The sequence below is a fragment of the Coturnix japonica genome, chromosome 3 (assembly GCF_054131305.1).
Source record: "Coturnix japonica strain WE chromosome 3, WE-NBRP24, whole genome shotgun sequence".
In the NCBI taxonomy this organism is placed as follows: domain Eukaryota; kingdom Metazoa; phylum Chordata; class Aves; order Galliformes; family Phasianidae; genus Coturnix; species Coturnix japonica.
The window spans coordinates 26012507-26037158 of NC_140665.1; the positions used below are offsets into that span (position 1 = coordinate 26012507).

Genomic DNA, 24652 nt, shown 5'->3' on the forward strand with positions numbered 1-24652 from the left:
GTACAGAAATATATTCTTCTTTCAACACATTTATGATGAGTGGGTTTTGAGTTGGAATGATTTAACAGTCCAAACAATTCACATTCCATATTACAAGTTAAACTTTATTTAAAGAAGTGTGTGTGGGAGAGAAAGCTAGGACTAGTTTAGAGTTGTTTGCTCAAGTTATTAAATTGCCAAAAGCCCGATTCAATCTCAAAGTAGTTGGAAAACAGTGAAGTTGCATTACTGCTACGATGCCTTTTAGATGAATTTACAGGGTGTCCTTTTCTTTTATTTCTGCAAACCAGTTTATAAAAATACACCTTTTAAGGTCTTTTATTTTTGTGTCAGATCTCTTCTTGTGCAGTGTTAGAAACAATCATATCTGTGATGTAAGCACTTAAGTGGAACTGAAGTAGTTTCTGTAACATTCATATAGAAATCTCACAGGCAAACTGGCACCTCAGAAAAGATGCAGGAGAACCAGCCCTCTGGTAGGAAAGGGATCCTCTGCTCCTTCTGGGGAGATTAAACAATGTCTGTGGTAGCACCTCTAGAGGCATGTCTAAACCAGCATCCTGCAGGAGTTCGATACTTTGTTCCGGGCTACAGAGATGCGCTTTCCTATCCTCAAGGTTGGTAGCTCTAAAATGGATTGCAGGACCAAGCTGTGAGCTTCTCGAGCAACAGAGGGAGAGGGAGAGGAGCAGAGAGAGGGAGAGGGAGAGGGAGGAGAGGGGAGAGGAAGGGAGAGGAGAAGGAGAAGAAAAGGAAGGAGAAGGTGGAGAGGATAGTAGAGAAAGGGAGTAACAATTGCCACAGCTAGAATGAGATGAACAATGAAGCAGTACTAGTGCTGCCACAATAAGAGCTATCATCTGGGCAGATGCCACTCTATTTTATTTGAAAAAGGACAGATTTTAAAAGTGAAAACGTACATTCCAAATGTATTATGAAATATTTCAGAGGCTGTCCTGCACAGCCTCTGTTGCTGAATAGTCCCTGTGGACTATGTATATAGCAGTGACTTTTATACCCTTTGCTGGATTAGTACTCTTCTATGCTAGCAGCCAGTATTGATGACGAAAGGCAACACCATTACGGATAACAACCTCGCCGTTTCTCGCAGCTCCAGACTCCAAGATACTCAAGCAGCCTGTGGAAAAAGAAAACCAGAGCAATGCTTGTTTTCTAGGAAAAAATGAACAAATTAAAATGAGTAAGGAGGACAGACCCGCCTCAGTTTTAGAGTGGAAAGAAATACTCAGGAAGCTCTGCCGTGCTCCATCTCTGACAAAGGCTCTTTATGCTCAGCGTGCTTCAGCTACTGGACAGATGTTTATTGTAATGAAAGATACTACAGAAAGTTTGGAACACAAATATTTTATCTTTGTCAGGGGAACACCTAATGGTTAGTCAAAGTTGAACAGGACTTGTAAGACAATGACTACTGCAGGATTTGGTCCTGTATGTGGTCTGGGTTTTATTACATGTAGCACAAGGCAGCATATAAAACAAACCTCTGAAGTTCTGACATGGAGAGATTTTGCTTCTTCTTCCCAAAAGAGTTGCCTGAATTTCTTGCACCTTCATGGCCAGCCACACATACCTTCTCTGAGCTAAGCTTGGGTTCCATTTGCAGCTGCTCCCATACTGCCCCAGTTCTTCTATGCTCAGTGCCTCAGAAGACAAAAAAGGAGTTTTCAGGAAAAAAAAAAAAAAAGGTTTACTCCACAGGTGCAGGGAACCATGAACTGGCTTAACCCTGGCAGCAGTGCAGAGATAGCCCTGGTGACCCACATGCATTAACACCAGCACCAGGAGCAGGAGCGCTGCTTCACCACAGTGCTGAACTGACCTCCAATATCCCTATATCCCTGCCTTTCTGCACTGTGTACGACTTCACAATGAGCTGGTTAATGTTAGGATGGGAATCTTTGTAACACAGTTGGCATAGATCAGACAGTATGTGCTGAAGTTGCTTTAGTCCCTCTGAAAGTCTTTAAGCGACCAGAGTGCTTGTGCCTTCTGTGCCTTCAGCAGAGGAGCCATTGCTTCCAGCTGTATTTTCAGTGTGGGAATTGTTTGAACCCACCACTGTTGCCACAGCTGCTAAAGGAAAACACGTAGTTAAAGATGAGGCTGTGCATACATTATAGATATAGGCATATGGCTGTCAAGCTGCTGCCCAACAGCTTCCATAGTTATGTGGCACCTTATGTTATCCAAAGCACTTGGAATTTTTTAGATAACAAAAGCAAACCAAGTCAGCTATTATGGCTTTGTGCTGCACTTGCTTCCTGATAGAGTTGCCAATCCAGTACTTTGAATTCTGTGCCAGCAGCTTTGACACAAGTGAAAGAGCAAGCTGTGCTTTTAACAGATGCAAACGCTTTTGTTGCAGTGATCACTGCTTTCTCAAAATCATTATCACATATGTGGGATTTCATATTCATACTTTTTCAAAGCAGCAACGTTCAGATGATTAGAGCAACATTCTCTTAGCACCAGCAAAGTTTTAAGGGGCAGAAGCAACTGTCATTATCTTGACTCAAGCAAGCATTTTACTATCTCACCAGTGCTTGTGCTGAACAGACATATAACACATGGTTGGCACTGTTGGAAATCTCGCATAGTGCCACCACTGTGCCATACCAGCAACAAGCCATGCTGCTGAACTTCTAGGAATCTGCAGTCTTCTCTGATTACAGGGGAGAAAGGGCAAACAAAACAGTGTTGTGCATTAAGTTACTGGCATAGATACTCTCAATTTGAGAGTAGCTCATCACCTTTCTCCATTTTTCTGTATCTCTTAGCATCAAGGGTACAGCTTCTGAAGAAGTGTGAAGTTTCTTGCTTTGTTTGAACAAGGTTACCACAAAAGTACAAGAATTTGATACCATCAATTTAGTTCTTTTAATGGCAATTTCAGCAGCAGCAAACACATGGAAAAGACATTATGTCTGTGAAAGCAACAAATACAATCCAGAGACACTGTTGTGCATAAGATTCCCTTCCACCAGAAGACCAAGTCAGTTTTTTCTCTGCCATTAAACACATACAATGTTAATTCTAAGCCTCTGCTTTGTATGGGCAGGATCTGGCAAATTTTGGCACCATATACTTATTTGTCAAAGAAAGAAACAGTCCAGACCTTGTAAAGCCTTGACTCTGAAAGTGTGTGCTCAATTTAATAGTATATGATGTGAAGCCCAGTGCAAGAGAAGGTTACTCTGAAGAACCACTGAGGTTTTGCTCTGATACTTCCATAGAATGGGAGCAGATCTCAGTGTAATTCCTTGATTATACACATCCATGGTTAAAAAAAAGCATAGATGGTTAAAACAAAAGTCTGGGGTATTCTTTTTGTTGACTGGGAATGAGAAAAATATCATTTTTCTGTCCTAATTTTGAAGTTTTTCTTAAAATTAAAAAAAAAAACCCAAACACCAATGAATCTGTATTTTGAAAAATGAAACTTTATTTTAGGCCAAAAAAAAACAACAAAAAACCCAAACAAGTTGCCTTAATTCCTCCTTCCAATATTCCTCCTTCCCACAAACTTTGCCATCCTTACTGCAGTATTTGGAATGTGACAAAGTCAGCAAAGATTCTCCAAAACATCCTTTTTGGTAGGAAAAGAAAAAGAGAACTGAGGAAAATTCTGCTCTCCTGTTGGAGAAAATTCATATCATAGAATACAAAGACTGTCTTGCACAGAAACTTTAGTCACTGTCCAATGCAGGTATCTGGCCAAATGGCTGTGCTCTCAGTAGCTTTTGCTCTCCTTCTATTTCTCTCTTTTTTCCTCCCTCCTCATTTCCATGCCTCCACAAATGTTATTTTTTCGCATTTGCATCACCATCTCTAGATTCATTTGCACAGAAACAAATAAAGATATAAAATAGTGTCCCCATAATTTATTTCTCTCTGATCAAGAGACTGTCAGTTCCTTAGAGACTGTTCTGGCACAAGTCTCAACAAAACAAAGAAGCAGTTCCCTCTTCTTACATTTTTCTTTTGTTAAAAGTATTACGAAATGTAGACTATGCATACCAGGTATAAAATATCCTGAAAGAAGTGGAGGGTTTGTACTTAGAAAAAAAGACATTTCTGGGGGGGCATAAATTCTCCCTGAACCAAATGTTTTTATGCCATCCATGGTAACTGGACTTGTTGACCTTTCTAGGTCCCTTCTATCTGAAGAATTTTATTTTAGAAAGCAGATGATGGTCTTTAAAGGGTATTCTTGTTCAGCTTAATCAGCAGAAAAATTAATAGCTTTTCTATCATTTAATTATTGCAGAACCTGGTGAATAATTGGTATCAAAACTGATAGCAGTAACATACGTTGTCTGTTAGTACATATGCACTGTGTCATTGTGGACCACAGCTTCATCTCTCCCTAACTGCACCTTGTGTCACCCCACTATCATGCAGGGCATCTCAGAGGAGATAACAGCATACCAGGTGAAAGTGATGGGCAGGATGCTGGCTCAGGAGCCACTGCATTTATTCCTCAGCCTGCAGAGATCACCTGTGGGTGCACAGTAGCCAGGACAGCCTCACATTTTAAGCCATACAGAGCTTGCCTTGTAATCAGGGCACTCACATTTAACTTAAGGTGAACTCGTCCTATCACATCTCTGCTGGTGCAAAAATAAAGACTTTTACTTACAGGCCCTATTTTCCATTAATTTGGTTTCTTTTCTCTGATAAATGCATTGAGATGCAGGAAGGATCTGTTCGCAGTTTTAATTACACTCAGTGTACACACATATATCCACTTCTGGTGATTCCAGAAGCACTCATTATTTGTTCATTATTCTATATGACACAACCTCACACAGGTTACTTTAAAAGAAGGTAAGATTTTGAGTGCCTAAGACACTTGGACATCTTAGATCCTCTGTCTCTTATTCACTACTAGGTGCTCTTCACCTGGAGCTCCCACAGATCATGTGCACAAACCTACTCCCAGAATATCTAACTATAAGCCAAGAAAACAAACCAGCTTCTGATCCTCTAAAACATTCAATGTGTATTGCAATACGGGGGTATCTGGCTGACAAAAACCATTAGGTAAGGCTTTCAAGCTCCAGAGGATAAAGTCTGCTACTAGATTATTTCTATCATGATTAGACCAACATCTGGCTTTCAGCTTCTCTCATGACAGCACTGTGGTTGGGGTGCTACTTTAACTCACATTTTCATAAGCTACACTGTTCAGTGATTTATATCAATCTGCTTTTAATCACATTGTGCCAAAATTAACCAACTGTAATTGCCACCCAGGGCAGGCTGTCTTCTGAAAAGGAAATAAATGAAATTAGTTATCAGGGCAGGAAGCAGCTGCCTGGCTATGAAGTGGAAGAGCAATCTGTGCACTAGTTTAGACTCACCCCTGTCATGCAAGTGAAGGATCATGGCAGTAATGGGGAGAAAAGAAAATGGAAGAGTCCGGGATGTCATCTTTCTCCACTCCTCCTCTCAATTTTTATTCTGTGCATTTCCAGCTGCAAAAAAATGAAAAGATTTTCATTTTTGTGTAACTTCACAGGAACTCTATTTACAATTCAAAAATCTAACTTCAAATATGAAACAAAGTACTTCCTCTCGCTTTCTCCCATAATTTCAGTTTGTCAGCAAAAATACACCCATAAACCCATCATGTTCACATATGTGCATACAGCATCCAAACCACACTGTGCTCTGCAATGTGGTGAGAGCTTTTGCATAGCTGGAGGGAAAAGGAATGGGATCTGAAAGGTGGGAAACCTTCTGAGCATACCATTTCCCTTTCTGCACTTCAGATCTCAAAATGACTGAAGCCAGAAAGCAAGTTTCTAGCAGCTTCGGTAGGCTTTGGAACAGGCTCTACTGATGGAGCTAGAAGCAGATATTAAGTTACACAGCTTCATAATAGCTGCCAATTTTTTTTTTTCTTTTCTTTTTTTTTTTTTTTTTTTTTTTAAACTAGGAAATATTAGCAAATGCGATAACACAGTGAAATGTGGTGACAATAGGAATACTGTTCATATCTTGTTCATTCAAGTTATGACACAAAGTGGAAAATGCTATTAAAACCATGTGGTGATCTTTAAAGTGCCTGGCTTTTTTTAAAGCTACTCTCATTTTGCAAGATCAAAGGTAAAATGAAATCTTTACAAATCATTTTGTTGATTAGATGGTGATACAGATTTTGCAGCATGCATGAAGGGAAGAAGGAGCCTGATTTTCATTCTGGTGCTGCAAAAGTGGAGGATAAGGGGATAGGGATGGGGAAAAGGGTAGAAGTAAAGCCTTTGTCCCTACCTTAGTTCTTCCCACTGCACAGATCTGTCACCTGTGACAGATGGACTCTTGGGGGTCTTCCCTGGTGGGGAAGAAGGAGGTTATCACACAGCTAACTGACTTAAGAGCTGAAAAGAAATCCACCATATGAGTCCAGCCCTGAAATACAACCAGTGTAGCCAGTAATCAGTAACAGCTTTCTCCTTCAGTTGAAGATACAAGAAACCCACCGCATGTTTTCAGTAATAGTTTTGTTTCATGCCTTGATATCAAGCTGCTCAAAGAGAATCCGAGGGCCCAAAACTGGATAGCTATACCCTATGCTTTACAGAGCTAGATCCTATAATCCCACTGATGTACCTTCCTTTTTTTGTATGGTCAAAGATTTGCCAGATAAAGCCTGATTTATTGTTTATGCTTCTATAATTACCTCATGGAAGTTAAGCCCTTAGATCTACACACACCTCCTCTTGTAACACCACACCTATTCTTTCCTCTTTCTCTTTTTCTGTCGGCTCACATCTTTACTTCTCATGTCTGCATTCTTTGATGTTCAAGCCACTGTCATAATTAATGTGTGCCTGACAAGAGCAGGAAGGCAGGGAAATGATTCCCACTCATTGTGCTCTCCTCATTTGCCCCTTTTCCCCTCTGTGTTCAGAAAGTGAGTGAGTGACATCTAGCCCAGGGTGCTGCTTGTACACATCTATTGAGGAATGGTAATGCATAGCAGAACAGCGGAGCAGATGGAATGAAGAGCCCCAGTCAAACCTCACTATAGACCGACAGGGCACCTGCTACCTTTCAGCAAAAGACACCAGTGGAAAAGGTGCACCTACAGTCCTTCCTGAGGCTCTTCAAAACACAAGAATAACAAAAGAGCTGAGGTTGATACTAATATCATCATACTAATGCCTGCTATCTTGGAAGTATCCTTTATGGCCATTATATAAGGAAGTCTTAGATGTTATTTTCCAAGTCCATCAAATGTAGCTTTGAAGGAGCTTCCTCTTTTGGGTGGGAGGATAGACTCAATGAAGTGACATCTGGCAGATAAATGAGTAAGCTGAAGCTCTGCCCAAGTAGAAATGAAAACTAATCTCAGAACAAAGAGCAAATTTTATTTAGGCCTAAACCAGCTATGAACAATCTACAGATAGAATGACCTAATACTTGCCAAAAATGTGATTACTAATTTTGTAGGCATGATGCTGGACCTGGTTTAGAAAAGTATTCTATAAACAAAGACATCATAGCCATACTTGGGAAAAACAGTCTGTCACTGAAGCACTCAGCACGGGCACACACCATCATCAATGGGCATACAGGGCAAATTTTCAAGGACACTTGGCACCAGCTCATTTCTACTTCCTAGTAACCAGGGGTGCAGTTCCTGCTGACTGACTTCTGCTGGAGTTGAAACAGGCAAATGTGAATCAATTTTTCTAATATTACACATACATAAAGAGAACTACTGGCATTACCCAGGAAAAACTAGAATTGAGTCACATTCTGTAACCTGACAGTTGAGACATTTGAGACAGTTGAGCAAGTCTATGCAAAAGCATGCTGTCATGTATAAACTGTGTTATATATTTTAGTCTGAAGCATGAGCAGTGCACAAATGAGGGATGTTCTCATAATTTGATAGCAAATTTCATTTATGGAGGTATACACCCTCAGGCTGTGGCTGTATAACTGAGTTTCTTCAGCGTGACAAGTCCCCAAATCATAATATCCAACTCTGTTTCAGGCCACAGTGGATAAGAAGTGGTCAGTCCTTATTTAGACTACAGTAAAGTATATGCGTAATTATTGAAGATTTTTTGAATCAGAAAGCCCAATAAACAGTGAATATTTGGTGTATACTTGATAAATGCCTTATGTAATATCAGTAAAATGCCACTTGAAATTCATTTTAAATGCAAATTCATGGGTTGAAGTGCTTATGCCACCACATGGCACTCAGGACTTTATTCATCCCAAATTGCATTTAGACACAACTGCAGGCATGTAACTACAGGGGAAAGTGCCTCCGGATTTAGTTAATTTGCTACAATAACACTGCATTTCAGAGGTAACTAATTCGCCCTTATTTCACAATGCTTTGCTAATACCATTCATTTACAGTGTTTAAAATAACTATACAAAGTCCTCATCTTTCCTATAGTCTGAGTGATAACTGAGAAGCCTCCCTTTGCCAAAGAAAGTGCTGCTTATTAGGACACACTGAAAATCTACCATGGAGTTTGTCAGAGAGGTTTGAGAATTGGTACAAATTGGTACAGAGCAGCTGGATGTAAATCAATAGCAAGTCCTAAAAGTTCTGGCGTGCAGATTCAGTTGAATGAATTTTCTCAGCTGAGAATTGCTCCCAGATCAAAAATCCAGGTTTTGGAGCAAGCACAGCAAAAATATTACTAGCAGAGAGATAACTTCTAAATCAATGATGAGTGCCCAGCATATATGACCACCTTATAGTTAAAATGAGAAAGAAAGATTTTTATTAGTTTTACAATTGTGACTAATATTTTCAAGTAATGCCAAATGTTTTACAGATGTTGATATGAACGAATGCTGACCACAGTATGCTGCAGCCCAGAACAGAACCAAACACTTTGGAGAAATCCAGATCAGTACTCTGCAGTCAGCCTTCCTGCAAACCTAATCACAAACAGTGAACCACTGTAAACAATATTGAGCCAATACAAAATCCTACATACAATTCAAGGTTTGCAGGACATTGCAAACTCTGCTGACAGCTTCTTGTGAAGGTCTGAACCAAACCTCTGCATCTTAAAGCAACAGAGCCCTGGGAAAGTCCTGCAGCTGGATACAGAAAATGGAGTCTTGTTAAAGTGCTGGCAGGGAATAGGTGTCATAGATGCTATATGCTGCATTAAATTGTTTTCACATCACACACCTGCAGAAAAGAAGACACATCACATGCCAGTGTTTGACGAGGATGACGTCTTAAATGCAGAGAGATTTAAAAAGCAGTTTGAAAGTGACCTCGTATTCTTGGGCTAAACTGCCAGAGATTAGCTTGAACATCTTCGAGCAAGGACACTTTTGTCAACTGAGAGTAATAAACATGAGGCTCTTGGAAGAGCAATATGACAGAACACCATGTGTCTCTCAGTTGACTTCTATAAATAAGACGCAGCCAAGAGATATTTCCAAGTGTTTTCAGCAATCTTACTGTCCTCTTGAGGATGTATCTCACCAATTCCACTTGGGACAAGGCTCAACAGACCAGAAAAGCTTATTGTAAGGAAACTGTTTAAAATACGAAGTCCAGATTTTCCATCTTTCTTTTTCCAAACTGATATCTTAAAGTTCAGTGAAGCATTATGTCATGCGTATGAATTTTTAAGCGTTCTGCTGAAGTAATGCATTTCTGATTATGGCAGTATGGAAGAGAAACATGACAAAACTGAAAATGAATCCATCTTCCATGTTATACTCTTCTATACTGCTCAGATGTCTACTTCTACAGATCAGCAGTTCCTTACTGATTTTCAGCCTATACAGCAGAACAGCTGAGGTAGTGTTTTGCTTCTGGATGGAAGAACTGTCATGCACTGTGGAAGTTTGTGCTTCAAATGGCATATACATAGCTCTATTTCTTGACCCAGAACTTGAGATGTAGAAGCCTTTCTCAAAATCACTATTTTAAACTCTAAGCGGAATACTGTATACCATGATTTCTACACATCTTGACTTTGTCACTGGTAACATTGGAGACAATTTTAACATGAGCTAGATTTACTCAAACCTTGGTATCATATGACTTCATGTTTCCCATTACATAAGGGAAATATCAGCAGATAATTGGAAAAGCCTAGATAAATATCTTGCTAGTAAGACAAACAGTGACAATTACCCATTTTCCAGGTGAGATCAGGAATGATCAAGAGCAGAACAGGATTCAAACAGGATTAGAAATATATAAGAATAATAACACAATTATGTTAGACAGGAAAGAAAATTGATATAAGAGCAGTCATACAAAGCAATGAGCTCTTTTGGCCTACAGTCCCTTGTAACAGTCTGTGGCTTAATGATGGTCCAAGTATTATGGGATAGCTCAGGCTTTGCAGGACATGCTGCAGAGCTGAGTCTTTGCTATGGAAAGAACTTCCTGTTTGAAACTATTTTTCTACAGCCACTCATTATTAGCATTTATTTGACTTAGGACAGCTTGTCACTCCCAGAAACAAGGTGCTAGAACCAGCACTATACTGATAGTAAAATAAATAAATAAATAAGTGTGCTGCTGAAAGCAACAGTCCTAAATTGCAATAGTTCAGAGTTTACTTTATATGCTGTTGTTTTACTCCAAGCTCCCATTTAAGACAATGAAAATGAGCTGGATAAATAGATATTTTTTGCCACACTCATGTAATTAATATTTAGGTATGTTAAACAGAATAAGGAGAACTAATAACACTGAGGAGAATATGGACTTACAAAGCAATTTGGAACTCTATAATACTATATTTTATTACACTCTAAAGAATATGTGGAGCTTGCTGATACTGAAGATGACAGGCTTTATTTATCTTAGGAAAAGTACAGTACATGCTGGTAGCATCTGCTAGGTCATCTTGTTCACTTTGTGCTTTTGCATTGATGTGGCCTCAGTCTGTCTGGGGAGACACAGTAGACAGGAAGAGGCTTTTAAGACTCTGTGCCCTTATTCTCATTTTGAAGGTTGTTAGTTGTGCTAAGGTCACCTATCTTCAAAAAACAAGAATACCTTCAAGTGCATATTCTTATATGAACACCTAATGCATCTATTTTATCAAAAACATATCTGGCTGTCATCTATTCAACTAAAAATTTGAAGCAATCTGAAATAATTCTTCTAGGTAGCAGCACCGCTATGCTGACAACTATCTGAACAATGTGTGTGTAAACACATGTATGTGTGTGTGTGTATGTGTGTATGTACATATGCATGCAGGTGTATCATGGAGAAGAAAATCTGCGAATGTAGGGGTCTGCCATGCGAGGTGAGCTATAAGGAGATTACTTTGCTGACTCACATATTAGCAGGAGCCTTTGCAGAAAAAGATGCAAATTTGATTTGCAGGCAGAGAGATAAGAGATGGTATCCACTCATGTCTGCTTTGGGCAATTCTAGACACCTATAATGTCTGTTCATTTCATAGATATTTTGGCGGCAGCTTGTACCAAAAAGATAATGAGATAGATGAGATTGCAGTAGATAGAGGAGCAGAGATAAATTTACATGATTTGTTTTTCTTCTGGAAATATTTAGTTCTAAACAAGAAGCAGGAAGCCTCACTGGGATTATCATGTAGCCATTTCAACAGTATTACACACCACATCTACACTGTCTTTAAAAACAAATAAGATGTAATATTGCAACTTCAAAGTTATCTTTGTTATATGAAGGAAGTAGGCCCGAGAGCCTCATGAAAACTCACATGAATACAGTTCTGGAATGACTTTGCTGTAGCAGGCAACTTCAACAGAGTGTAGTCCACTTGAAGCAGACTCAGAAAGAAGCACAGCCCCCACCGTCTTCCCCTTGGACGCCTTGATCTCACCTCCGGTAAGCAGTCACCTGTGCCACTCTTCCTCTACAGTTTTGTTCAATGTTCAGCCTCCACACACACTAATCCTGCCTTTAATCTTCAGGCAGAAGGCCGGATTCAGGAACTCAGTGGATACTGTTACTATGGACATTAGCATTGCTTGCAAGTGTCTGTCCTCAACTACACTTGCAGCACAGGCTCTGCAATATTTCTGCCTTGAACCCAGTTTACTAACAATGGCAGTTTATGTCTATCATTCCTGAGAGGGACAAGAAATTTAACAACCTGAGAACTAACTTTAGCTGTCCCCTAAATGCATCCCCATATGATGCAGAAAACCATAGTACTTAAAAAGATCAAGAGAGAGCCTGTTTCACATAGCAAGACCTTGAAGCAAGCAGGGAAAGTATGGCACAGTTTTAGGTAAGTGGGATATAATTAGCCTTGTTGGAATTTGACCAGGATATCAGGGTTAACACCCCTACTCCTGTGAGAAGTGCCCTGGGAGCTCCTCAGTAGTGAGCAGTCAGGACCTCTTGTTTTCATCACATTCCAGGCATGACGTGACAGCTGCCCAAATGCACATCACCTTAACAAAAATGGAAATACACATGACTCTTACAATTCAAAACAGTGTGGGAATAATCCAAGAATATATGAATTTAGATATGTTAAATATCAAGAATGAAAAAAGAGTTCTGAATTCCAGTTCGAATCTTCAGCTACTGGGATGCAGTGAAAACAAAATCAGTCCCTGGAAAACCAGCGGAGCCCATGTATTTCCTGAACTGCTCGGTCAATCCATAGTTGACCACTGAGTCAAAAGGCTGCCATTTCTTGCATATGGCTTATATGCATTACCTGCACATTACTCTGGGAACTGACCATCACCACGCAGTGCTCTAGACCATGCAAGTGGTTGACCATGTGGACAGGAGTCTCAGTCATTTTGTCACTCAGGACAGCTTGCCCAGATGCTTTCCCTGCACGTGTCTTTCAGCTCCTTAAATCCTGATCTTACATGAGCTGCTCTAACTCTTCCATATCAGCTGCTCTCCTTCCTGACGTCTCTTCTAGCCTCAAGATTTTGTTACTTTCCAATGAGTCATACATACCAAGGATTGGTGCAGTCTGCCCTACGCAGGAAGGCTGCAGGGCTGAACAGCTGCTGGTGGTGGGAGGAATGAAGCCTCTTTAATTCCTCCAGTAAATCTCTGCTTCCCACCAGCAACTAGAAGAGACGTGTGGAAAAATTACCAATAATTTTACACTGATTTATGCATGGACAGAAAGATTTGTTTCATATCCGTATTTTCTGTAATCCAGACTGATCAAGTTGGGTGAACTGCATTAACCTGAGTTCAAATGAGTATAATTCTCACCAGAAATTTTCAAGCAATTCAATTATTTCTCCACAGACAATAAACTGCGAACACTGGAAGAATTCAGATATTCCTATTTTATACATGCCCATATGTTGAACACAGAAACAGAATGGATCATTTCTCTCCCAGATGTATCTCCTCCCATATAACATTGCTTGTAATAATATGCCAGGGTACTATGATTAGACAAATTTCTGAACTCTATATAGTGACTTGAAATCTACCTTTCCATTTTTATTAGCTCACTTTTTCTCAGTCAAGTATTTTAGTTTTACAAGAAAAATGATGCTTATCTTTCTGACATCAAACTACCCAAATTCAAACAGTTATGGGTTAATAGCTGAATGAAAAAAAGATTGACAGAATGATTCACATCCTTTTTGATGCCTTAGCATCATTGAATAATTTCCCAAGTCGGGTGTAGGTGATGCCTGGCAGTGAAATACTGGGGATGAGCACTCAGGTAATGTTCTGGTAGCTCCACATGAAGATGGAACATGACTTATTTATCACTGAAGTTAACAGAAAAGTCTGTTGATGTACCAAGTCAGAAAAGCTTTTTTATTGCCTTTGAATAACAGAGTGAATGTGAAAATTTTTAAAAAATAATAATTATTTTTTATTATTTATTTTATGCCAAGAAGTGTTTTGGAGGCTAGCTGTAGGCATTATATGCCATGATAAATATTTTCCTATGTGGTTATGAGAAAACAAGACTGCCACACCTACCTGGTTGCAAACAGTCTGCACAGAAGATGTCTCCTCTCTTGTGGCTTTGGGCAGCAGAAGAGATCCCACTTGGACTTCTGTATCACTGCAGACTCACTGCATCTTCCTCCACGTAGAAGAAGCCTGGGAGAAAAAATGAGACTTCACAGGTCTGCTCACGCTCCCCAGGAGAATGAGGACATATATTCAGCAAAAAGAAGTAATTCTCTGCTTTACAACCTTATGGCTCTTTTTACAGAGACCAGTTCCACGTGGGTGTGGTGACAGTCACTCACCCAGGTGGTCTGCAGGACCTCAGCAAATGCCAAGCATAGATCCCCTCACCGTGGCTGGTTGGCTGCCACAGCTACCCCCCAGGTGCTATTAAGTTCAGCTCTCCCATGGACCAGGAAGGGACAGAAAGCTGGGCTGCTTGGTTGGAAATGGCTGGTGACAACACTCAAAGTAGAATATACATATGTTTTAGCATAGGGACCATGCTTTCTTTTTTGTTTGCACAGCAACCAGCTTAATGCTGACACTCAATAAATATTAGCTAACACAACAATTTCTGCCTCCCATCAGGGCTTTATGTGTACATTTTAAATCCTGCATTCTGCATCTTCCTAAGGGCATTTGACAATAAACTGTAAATAGCAGGGCCTGGGTGGGGCACTGGGCAGGAGAATGGGAGCGCAGTGGCATTGGTCCCTGTTTAACTGCATGGCCTGAAGCAAGTTGCTTAGTGTGACACTGTATCAACTTCTGCTTGTGCAAAGTGGGGATAGTACTCACTTTCCCCTTCCCAGGGGAATAATCAGTCAGTTTGCACAATACTAGAAAAATCTAAAAGTACCTCCAGAGCGTAATGTTATTTCTTCCCTGGAAATCCCTCAAATAACACATTTAAAAATGACAAATGATTTTGGGGAAAAAAAGAAAGAAAAGTATTGATTATATTTCCATGTCCATAGACATGTTCCGTAACAGGAGACTTCACTGTTGATACACTGATACTATCACAGCGCAGATAACTGGCACAGAAAGGGCAAATTGGTAAAATACAAAGGGTGAGGCATTCTGGTTCTTGAGTAAAGCGGAACGCCTCTACCCACATATATTTTTTTTTCCTCCATGAAGAACACTGGGACAGTGGATTTTGCTCCCAGATTTTTCTACGTAAAACATTCACTGAAAATTCAAATAACAAATTTGAAATAGGTCTTGAACCACCTGTGCAAGCAAGTGAACTGTATTGTAACAAAGTATAATTATATCTACTCACAGATGGTACACTGGATATTAGAAAGCTAGTTCTACTTTAAGGTTTAGCACTCAGGATTAAAGACATCTCTGTGCAACTTAAAAGATTTAAGAATTATACTGTAGGAAGCAAGGCTATAATAAGCTTTAGATCAACAGTTCATATAGCATCACAGGATTCTCAGCCGCCCAAGAGAGAGTCCTAATACACTGTAACCTACAACTTTCCTCTTGAAATGTCTTAGTTCTATGAAGCAATAAACCAGTCTGGACTAAGTTACTAAAGGTCTTTGAAGTACTAGAAAGACCCATAAATAAGGTGAGTACTTTGGGAGGGGGGGCTCATTTTGTGGTGTACATATACAGCTATTTCATAGTCAACTTGATTTGTAGCTGCCTGTAAGTAAGTTTCCTGGGAGCAATAAATCTTCATTCAAGTAAAACTAAAATGTCACCAGTATTTATTTTGTGCATTTTTTACTCCATCATGAAAAAAAAAAAAAAAAGTCAGCATTCATGTAAACTGTTTTATGCCCAACTTGCAGCTCTGCACTAAAATTAGGGTGCATAGTATGAAATTGTTATAAATCTAAGTTGTAAACATTGGGTAACAGATGTACCATTGCACTGCCAAAAAAGAGTGGTAACTGTCACTGGAGAAATAAAACTGAGTTATTGTTTCCAGTTTCAAAAGAACAGCAACAAGTCTAAAAAACTATATGTGATCTTTGTCCTTTTTTCCCCTCAGACACCTGCACTCATCTAATGTTTCACTGAGCCCTGAAAAATAAATGCATAGCTTCAGTCTCCTAATCCATGTGGCTCCAGAGACCACTGTTACATGAGAACTTAAACTGATGATGCTGAGCGTCCTAGGGGCAGCTTAATCTTTTTTAATTCAAATCAACTGAGTCCCATGTGGCGCTAGGATGATACTCTATATGCTGCAATCAGACTGACCTAGACTTCTTGTGCTCTAAATGATTAATGAAACTGCCTCCTAGTTTGTTTCTATGGTGATCTGAAACTTGACACGATGTAGGAATCTGCCATTCATGCTGAATGAATCGAGGAGGAGGTAGCTCAGGAACAAAACTCCATCAGTTGTACAGAAGAGGCTGAATTTTTAGTCATTAGTCTCCTTGTACTTGGATTGTTGACTCTTGAAAATAAGAGTAAGATAAAGTATCCTAGTTAATGCAGCCTTAATTGAGTAGTCTACTAGTCAATGGTTTCAATATTGACTGCCTTGTATGAAATAAAAACAATCTTATATTTTCTCTTTTGATAGGTAAATGCAAGAGCAGTAGTTACAGCAGGTTGCAGCTTGCTATAAAGAATTCAACAGTCAAAGCTCTGCAGTGCTTCTAAATACTGCAACTGATGATCTAAGAAATTTACTCACGTTACTAAATATTTGGTTTTAGATTCTATTGAGTCCATAGACAAATCCTCAAAATTCCTGTGTCTTTGGATTTTGATACTGCCATGAGGAATGATTTACTTCAAACGCTGTGAGCCTTCCAGAGCCAAAGTCTTCTCTTTACTTTCATTTCTAGAAGAACAGATGAAACATTTAAACATTTTAGATAATTCTTGAACCACTAATGGGTATCTGCGTTCATGCTTGGACCTACCTGTGTTGTTAAGATAAAAATAACTTGGGAGAGAATTGGTGAGCTAGCTTAGCTACTTTGCTAGATACAACACCAAAACACAGCCCAAACCAGCTGCTGCCTGAATTGTCACTCTGTTGCAGTCCATGCTGGATACCAAGATTGCTAGCTTCAGCCAGTCCTCAAAGCTGATTCAGTTGTGCTGCTGTAATCAGGATGCTTTTAGATTCTCCATCCTTCCTCCTGCTCCCAGGCAAACACACTTGAGTACACAATGTATCAAACCTTAGTGACCACCTGAAGACATGTATAGGTAAATACACACAGAGCTTTTCTGAAGATGGTGAGAACAGTGGAGCTCTAAAGCTTTCTGGTGCTCTGTCTCTTTTCTTAAGTCTTTACTGCCTTCCTTCAAAAACCTTGATTATTGAACTGTTTTTTCCCCCACCCCCCTCACCAAAGCCTACTTTTTCATCAGCACTGAGAGAGATGCTATTACTTTCTTCCTTTCCACACGTTTTTAAAGGCGAGATTGTTACTCTGTGTATTTTCCTCTGGTGAGGCAATCCCAGCACTGGTCTTACAGCATCTCTCAACAGCCTTTCAGGAGGGCATAGCACACCCGAATCATCTCATCACTTCATCTGGAATCAATCACTATAGGTCCACCAATGTCAAGAAAACTATGCTCATTTGCATCAGCATGTGACCTGGTTCTATCTTTCTATGATCTTTAGATCAGCAGTGTATCCATTGGGATTCATGGTTTCAGAGGAGTCTTCATCTACTTTCTAACACACCGAATCTGTGCCTGCCATTTTTCTTTCCAATCATAGAAGATATTGTACCTACTAACTCAAATTTGCCACAAATCCAATTCTTCAACATGGCTCTGGTACAATTTTCTTACTATTGTTTGTGTACTCAGACTTTGCGGACTGAATAACTGGCATTATACTTAGTAAAATCAATTAACCTTGTAGATATGAAGTACTTAATTTCCAGGATTTTGAAAGGAATCTAAAACACTTAACATTTTCAAGTGTGATCCAATGGCCTGTTCTCCTTGTCTTTCTTCAAATCAACTTGAAAATCCTAGCTTGTAATATTGCCAAATAAAAATTCAATGACACAATGGCTTGTATTTTTTTTTTCCCCAAGCTCTGTTTCCTGGGTTCAAATATTACAGTAAGTACTTCAAAACCTGCCTTCAGAAGAAAAGACAGAGAGAAATGGAGATCCTTTAGTTACAAGCATCCAGATTTGACATGCTGCACACAGATTCAATTTTTAAGACAAAATTTTTTTGGGGGGGAGATAAGTCTGATCTATTTCTGAATACCTTTAAATAGCAAAAAACTCCATGTGTACAGATCTTACTGAAGTTATCAGAAAGATTTTTAGAAAAACAAGTAATTTTCATTTTAAAATAGGCTTTTTTTTTTTTTTTTAATTTTTATTTTTTTACCTCCTTAAAAATGGGGAAGAAAGGAGTCAGAATAAAAATGTCTCTTTGGCTAAGTAGACCACAACTGAGGTGTGTGAGGTCTGCCCAGGAGAATGCTCCCTTCCTGAGTTTCCCACATACTAAGCCCGTAGGTTCAGTTTATTTTGTTGGAATAGCTTTGTTTTTCTAGAAATAAATATTTATCAGACCAGTGGGAAAGAGGTAATAACAGCTTTCTATTCAAGATGCTCACTTGGGGTGCAGGGATCCACGTTCAAGTCATTACCTCAAGGCACATGGGTCAAATTCCTGCGAAACATATTTGTAGATTAACACTTTTCATGTGGGTGTGTGGTGACCAAAGTGACCAGAGCCCTCATTTTTTGATGTATAAAACCACACAAAGAGGTGACTTGGAATTGAGAAGGAATCTTGGAGTTGAGAATATCATTGTATTTTCAGAGATGAGCCTACGTGACAGAACTTGATGTCCCTCTAACAGTATCACTTCCAAAGGCCCAGGGAAGCAGCAACCTGCCGAAAAGGGTAAGATGAGCATGATCACAGCCTGTGTGCACACGTGTTTGTTCATCACTTTTCAAGCAATGAAGCTAAACTTGATCTTTTAGGGTGAAAATGAAGTTTATTTACATGAGTGAGCAGCAGCGTCACCTCACCAAAGATTCTTCCAATGCAGCAAGATGGGTTTAGCGTCGCTTCTCAGAAGCCACACAGACATAAACGTGTCATTCTTGGGGCTCATACTGGGAAAAAAAGCTGTGCATAGATCACATCTGTGAAACTATTCTTCCTGTATACTACTATTCTTCCTGTATACTTCTCATTGTCACAAAACAAAATCTTCACGTCCTCTTAAGCAAGAGGACACTTGCTCTCCTCTTGAACACTTTTCTACAAAGTGAGCACCACAAACCCTCCATTCCAGACTAAAAAAAAATATCTAAGGAGCAAACAGCAAAATCCTGTTCCTGAACTTGAAGGAAATTATGTTCTGTGATATACATTATGAACTAACAAATACCTGTAGCCAATTTGGGGAGATAGTACCAGAATCCAGGTGTGAAGAAGGAGGTTAAAACAGAGTTACAGCAATGGTGTCAATGATCCACAAGTTTTACAGAAAGTCTCCAGTATGCAATATTTCCATAGTCCTTGCATTCACATTTTCTGCTATAGCACAATTCACGACCTTGGTTAGGGCTCTGGAGTAGTACTGCAAGGAAAGTAGAAAGGAAAATGATATTATCGCTACAATGATTCCGGTAATATTTGTGTCAGGAGGACAGTTTTCATTATTCTAATGCTTCTTACTACATCTTCTGGAGAATGTGTACATGGAAAGGAAGGGTGAAACCTCATTTTTGAAAAAGAAACATGACAAATGATGAGGTATTATACACTGGAGACAGTGGTCTGAAATCACTTACAATTGGAATATACTTATAATACTGTAAACCGGTAATCTCAAATGAGTATGGAGCTCAGCAGTCTGGTTAAGAAGAGTCATTTACTTACCCTTCTTTTGTACAGTGCCTGGCACCCTCATTGCAGCTCCTGGGTGCTCCTATTGACACCTGTGGGATAGCCCATCCTGCACACAGAGTTACAAAGCAGAGCAGTATGTAGATTTGCAGTGACTAATTATTTGAATATGAATCAACAATGCAACACTGTAGCAAAACAAGGCAAATGCTCTGTATTGAGTCACATTAATAAGAATGTCACGTGTAAAAGAAATGAAGTAATTATTCTGCCCTACTTCACCTGATAAGCCTCAGTTGGAGCACTTCATGCTGTTATGAACACCACAATGAAAAAGAAATACAGACTAATTGGAGAACTCAGAAGAGAACAACAAAAATGAGCTGTGATTTGGAAAATAATCCTTGTGTGTATGACTGTTCATAAACACATGAAGTGTTATTAAAAAAGGAGCAATTACTCTTATTATCTTAATTCTATACTAATATAAAAGATTCAGCATGGGAGAAACTGAAGTGTGCAATGCCAGGAATAACATAAGTCACAGACCGAAGTGCAGCGTAGAAACAATACTTTCAGAGCAAGAGGATGATGAACCACTTAGCACTGCTATCTGTGGAAGGGGTCCAGGCAAGCCTGGATAGTAAAACAGACAACCTTTTTAGTTCCCCAGATGTTCCTGAAGTTTCAAAATTTATCTTAATTTCCAATCAGAATATATCTAAATTATTTGTAAGGGAAAATGGTAGGAATACTTCACACTGACCCAAGTTTTAAGTGCACAAAATGTGTCTGCAATATAATTATCTCTTATTACATGCCATAGTTTAAAATACTCAAAAGGAAAAAATAATTTGGAGAGGGAAGATATCAAAATGTTTCATTCTAATGGAACATATATCAAATGTATCCTCAAATGTGAAAAGATGTAAAGAGAAATCAAATGAAATCAAGATGATTTCAGTTGAATTGCATATTAAAACTGAACTTGATTTTATTTTTTATTCACTAATACTTCTATTACTATGATTTCCTGTTTATAAAAACTCGATGAGTCACATGTTCAGCTATAAATATTTAGGAATGGTACACCTTGTATTCAGACTTAGAAAGCTACAGAACAACAAAGGAAACAAAAGGTCTCTAGGTGTTGCTTCTGAAATGGGAAGGTACTTGGGAGAAAGTACTTTTTATCCCTTTCAGTTTGTAACAACTACTGTCTAGCGGGTGCAGAAGTCCTGAGAATGTACGCAGATATAGAATTTGTCAAGTTCTACTGATCAAACACGAGTAGTTTAACATTAAGACAGCATTAGTTTTCAACAGTAAAACTTTCCAATTTAAAATATCTTTATGACTTCCTAAATTTGTGTGCAAAATCTTTTTTTTTTTTTTTTTTTTATCAAATATTCGCTGCGTGCTACTTGAATAAGCAAAAAAAGAGTACAATGCATCTGTATAATACCTATACTCCGTGTAGTTTTTTGGCCTTCACGTTTATGCTGGCTCTTGTGTTCAGAATGCTGCATTAGCAAATTGCCTATCAGCTCTCCAAGCATGGCACTCAGCCTTTGCAGCCTTGGGGATATCAGTAACACAAAGATTGCCCCTTGTGAGCCGCAATGACCTACGTCCTACAGCTCTATCTATCACATAAAGATGTACTGCTCCAGTACTGTCACTTTTCACAGCTCAATCTCAATATCTCTTTTCAGGTTTCCTGCTGACTGACAATGCCAGTTACAACATTTCACACAATTTTTCTTTTCTATGTGTGAAATTGCATATCCAAGAACTGTGAAAAGAGAATCAGCAGGTTCCCAGTAATGTTCCTGTGAGGAGGGACAGTTAACCACCATTTAGGAAAGCAAGACCAGGCAACTGCCCCAGCAAAAATAAAGGAGTATTCTATGAATACTTGCTCATAATTTTAAACTCTTCTGCTATGATTCTGTTCAAGCCTATTTGTGTTCTCAGACAAATCAGCTCACAAACTCTGCTTATGTTAAATTTTGAAAGATACTATCAGAGACTGTTTCCTAAATTCCTAACTTCAAGACTTCTTATCAGAAAGATTATTCTGAGAATTGCTCTTACCCAATCAGTTTCAACTTTGGATTACTAGCAGTGGATTGCTTATGGATAACCTGCTGACAAAGAGTTGTGTGATAATTTTGCAGAAATACCTTAGAAAATATGTCAGATTTGTAAATAACTCACAAAATAAAGGAGAAATGTATTTATAGACAACTATTTCCTCATTTCTTCTGGAAAACTGATAGTCAACTGGTCCTGGAATGACTAGGCAAAAGCAGGGTCTGTGAGGTTATGCCCTTCACACCAAAGCTCCATGCCAGCAAAAACATCTAATGGAGATTACACATCAGCTAAGACATAGAGCTGAAACATACATTTTCTCCCATGATTCCCCCTTACAAAACCAACCAAGAAAAAATAAAAAGCCCACAAAGTAAACTAAATAAACAATACAATAACAACAACAAAAAGATCAACTATCAAATCCAATTTACAGTTAAGTAGAGATAAAGCAAGGAGTCACTCAAAAAAAGCTTTTCTGCTTACAGAGTAACGACTTTGTCAGAGAACAAGATGGCATGCTTAAAAAATAGATGTTCATCTCTGCTCACGAATATGGGCAGTACCACAGTGAGTATTTTCAGACTCAGGGCCACTCCTCCAAGCTTGTCTAGAAGTTACAAACCTGCCATTCAGAGTGGAATGCAAACATTTTTCTCTCAGCTGCAAGGGCATTCTCTTAGCAGCTACTCCAAGTTCTTACAGGGAAGTATCAAGAAGATGTCTTGAATATTCTTTTTGCTCCTGTTAATACCATCAAACAATTGGGAAACAAGGACAAGAGGCAGATTTGTAATGATGGCAGGCAATTGTTCTGGAAGAGATCTTCTGAAGAAACAAAACATTAGTTTACAAATTACAGTGGAAATGGCATGTGCCCCAGTGAAATCCAATCCCTGCAATATCAAATGAGAAAGACCATTGAAAAAGATAATGCCACATGTCTAAACATTCTCCCATTCTTTAATTAATTTTGAAATAACATATCACTATTACTGGACAATTGGTTTTGTAAAATCATTAAATTTGTGCTTCTTGCTAGTGTTTGTTCTGATTAAATGCTATTCCCTCCCCTTTTTCCCCAGTCTCAGCAGTCCCTTTCTGGTTGTCATAACTAGTCAGTAAACCAAAGTTTTAATCATCAAATTGTGGTATACTTTGCATCAAATTTCAGGTAGCATTTAAACTTAATTAGAAGAAGTAAAGCATGTAACATATAGCTTCCCTAAGCAACTCTTACCATATGGGTCCAAGACTTATTCACCAGATCAAAATAGATCTTGCTGTCCTTGGCAGCAGTCTGAGGGCTATATGTTTACATGGATAAGCTGCTTTTGTACATTTTCTTTACATCTCCAACATGAACCACCTCTATTAGACAGTATTAGACAAAAAAAAAAAAAAATCCTCACTGATTCTACACAGTCTTCAGCAAAATATGACAATTAAGGATTTAACATATCATGCACTTGTAAGAATTTACATCCAAATCTTACAAAGTGGTCAAAAGGGTTCTAATTTGAATTTGTTATTTTTTACATGCTAAGAAACATGTTCAGTGATAACACCATATCACTGATATGATGTTATCATCATCACAGTAAAAAAAAAGTACTTTTTTTCCTTCCTGTGTAGATAACTAAGTAGTAGAGCTGCAGGAAGATGGCCCCACTCACTATGAATAGGGAGAACATGTGTTATGTAAATGCACTTAAGTAGCACTTCAGTATCGCTCAAAAAAAAGTTTTAATCTCCTAGAGACTGCTACTGCCATAGGCTACCTGACATACTGTGGTGGTAATATTCCATCATGGGTTCCTTTACTCCAAGACCTGGACATCCAAGTTTTAGCCAGGACTTGTATCTGAAAGTCAGTCCAAAAACAAATGTCATATCTTAGTCCTACTCTTCGGTATATCCTGGTGACTGATATATTTTCCTTTTGCCCTTTGAGCACAATTAGACTATTGTATGTTTTCATTTTCTATTACTCACCTTTATACATGGATGTCCAGCATTAAAGGGTCATTCTGTAAAACTGCCAACATTTCATTTTTTAAACATTGGATCTTGTTTGCATACTACCTTGTTTCTGTGCTCTGAAGGATCAAACTACTTGGCAGGGTAGCAAATTTGATTTGCATTAGGAAGGGATATTAGGCATATAGGATTTCACAGTTCATTTTATACCCTAATCATCAGAAGCCCCTATTTAGGGTCTGAACCAGAGGGATTTACTGCTCTCAAAAAAAAAAAAAAAAAAAAAAAAAGTATCCAATTTCAAAATATTTCAAAATGTTCATTTTATTTCATCTCTCGAAAGTCAGTTAATGAAAGGTGCAATTCTAGTGAACAGCCTTTGGTCACAAACCTCTCTAAGCCCTCTTTAGTTTCATTAGGAGTGAATTAATGTAATGTTAGATGGTGACATTTCAGGGTCACTGCACTCCTATACATTGCAATAGAATGGATACCCATTAAAAATATTATCAGACTAATCCTGCAAAGGGTGAATCAGAAGCTCAGGATGCTCAGAGCTCCTTAGGGAATTACAGATTTCTACACAGATCTCTAACGACCCAGCTCTGCTATTCCGGTACTGATGCTAACCTTGCTGTTGCAACTGCTCCTTGTTCCTGGCTCTCAAGGAGCTTCACAGGAAGATACCATGCCTTCAGAGAGGCACTGGAGCCATCCTCATTTCTACCAAAGAGAAGATTACAGATGGAAAAAATAAAGCTATTCAAATGATGCAAGGTAATGTCCTCTCTTTCCTTTTGCTGGGTGACT

At 38.9% G+C, this 24652-nt stretch overlaps 1 long non-coding RNA gene across 4 annotated transcripts; it reads right to left on the reverse strand.

Moving 5' to 3' along the window:
* Positions 1–854: 854 nt before the first annotated feature.
* LOC107311204 (uncharacterized) lies at positions 855–22624 on the reverse strand. 4 transcript variants are annotated; one of them, XR_014944610.1, is made up of 10 exons: positions 22488–22624; positions 19799–19874; positions 19305–19496; positions 16605–16754; positions 13958–14080; positions 12959–13074; positions 6298–6358; positions 5385–5498; positions 1592–1662; positions 855–1138 (listed from the first exon to the last, which is right to left on the reverse strand). It is a non-coding gene; the product is annotated as an uncharacterized LOC107311204 (long non-coding RNA). The 4 variants fall into 4 exon arrangements; XR_014944609.1 differs by having other exon boundaries at positions 6298–6435; XR_014944612.1 differs by lacking the exon at positions 1592–1662.
* Positions 22625–24652: the final 2028 nt, after the last annotated feature.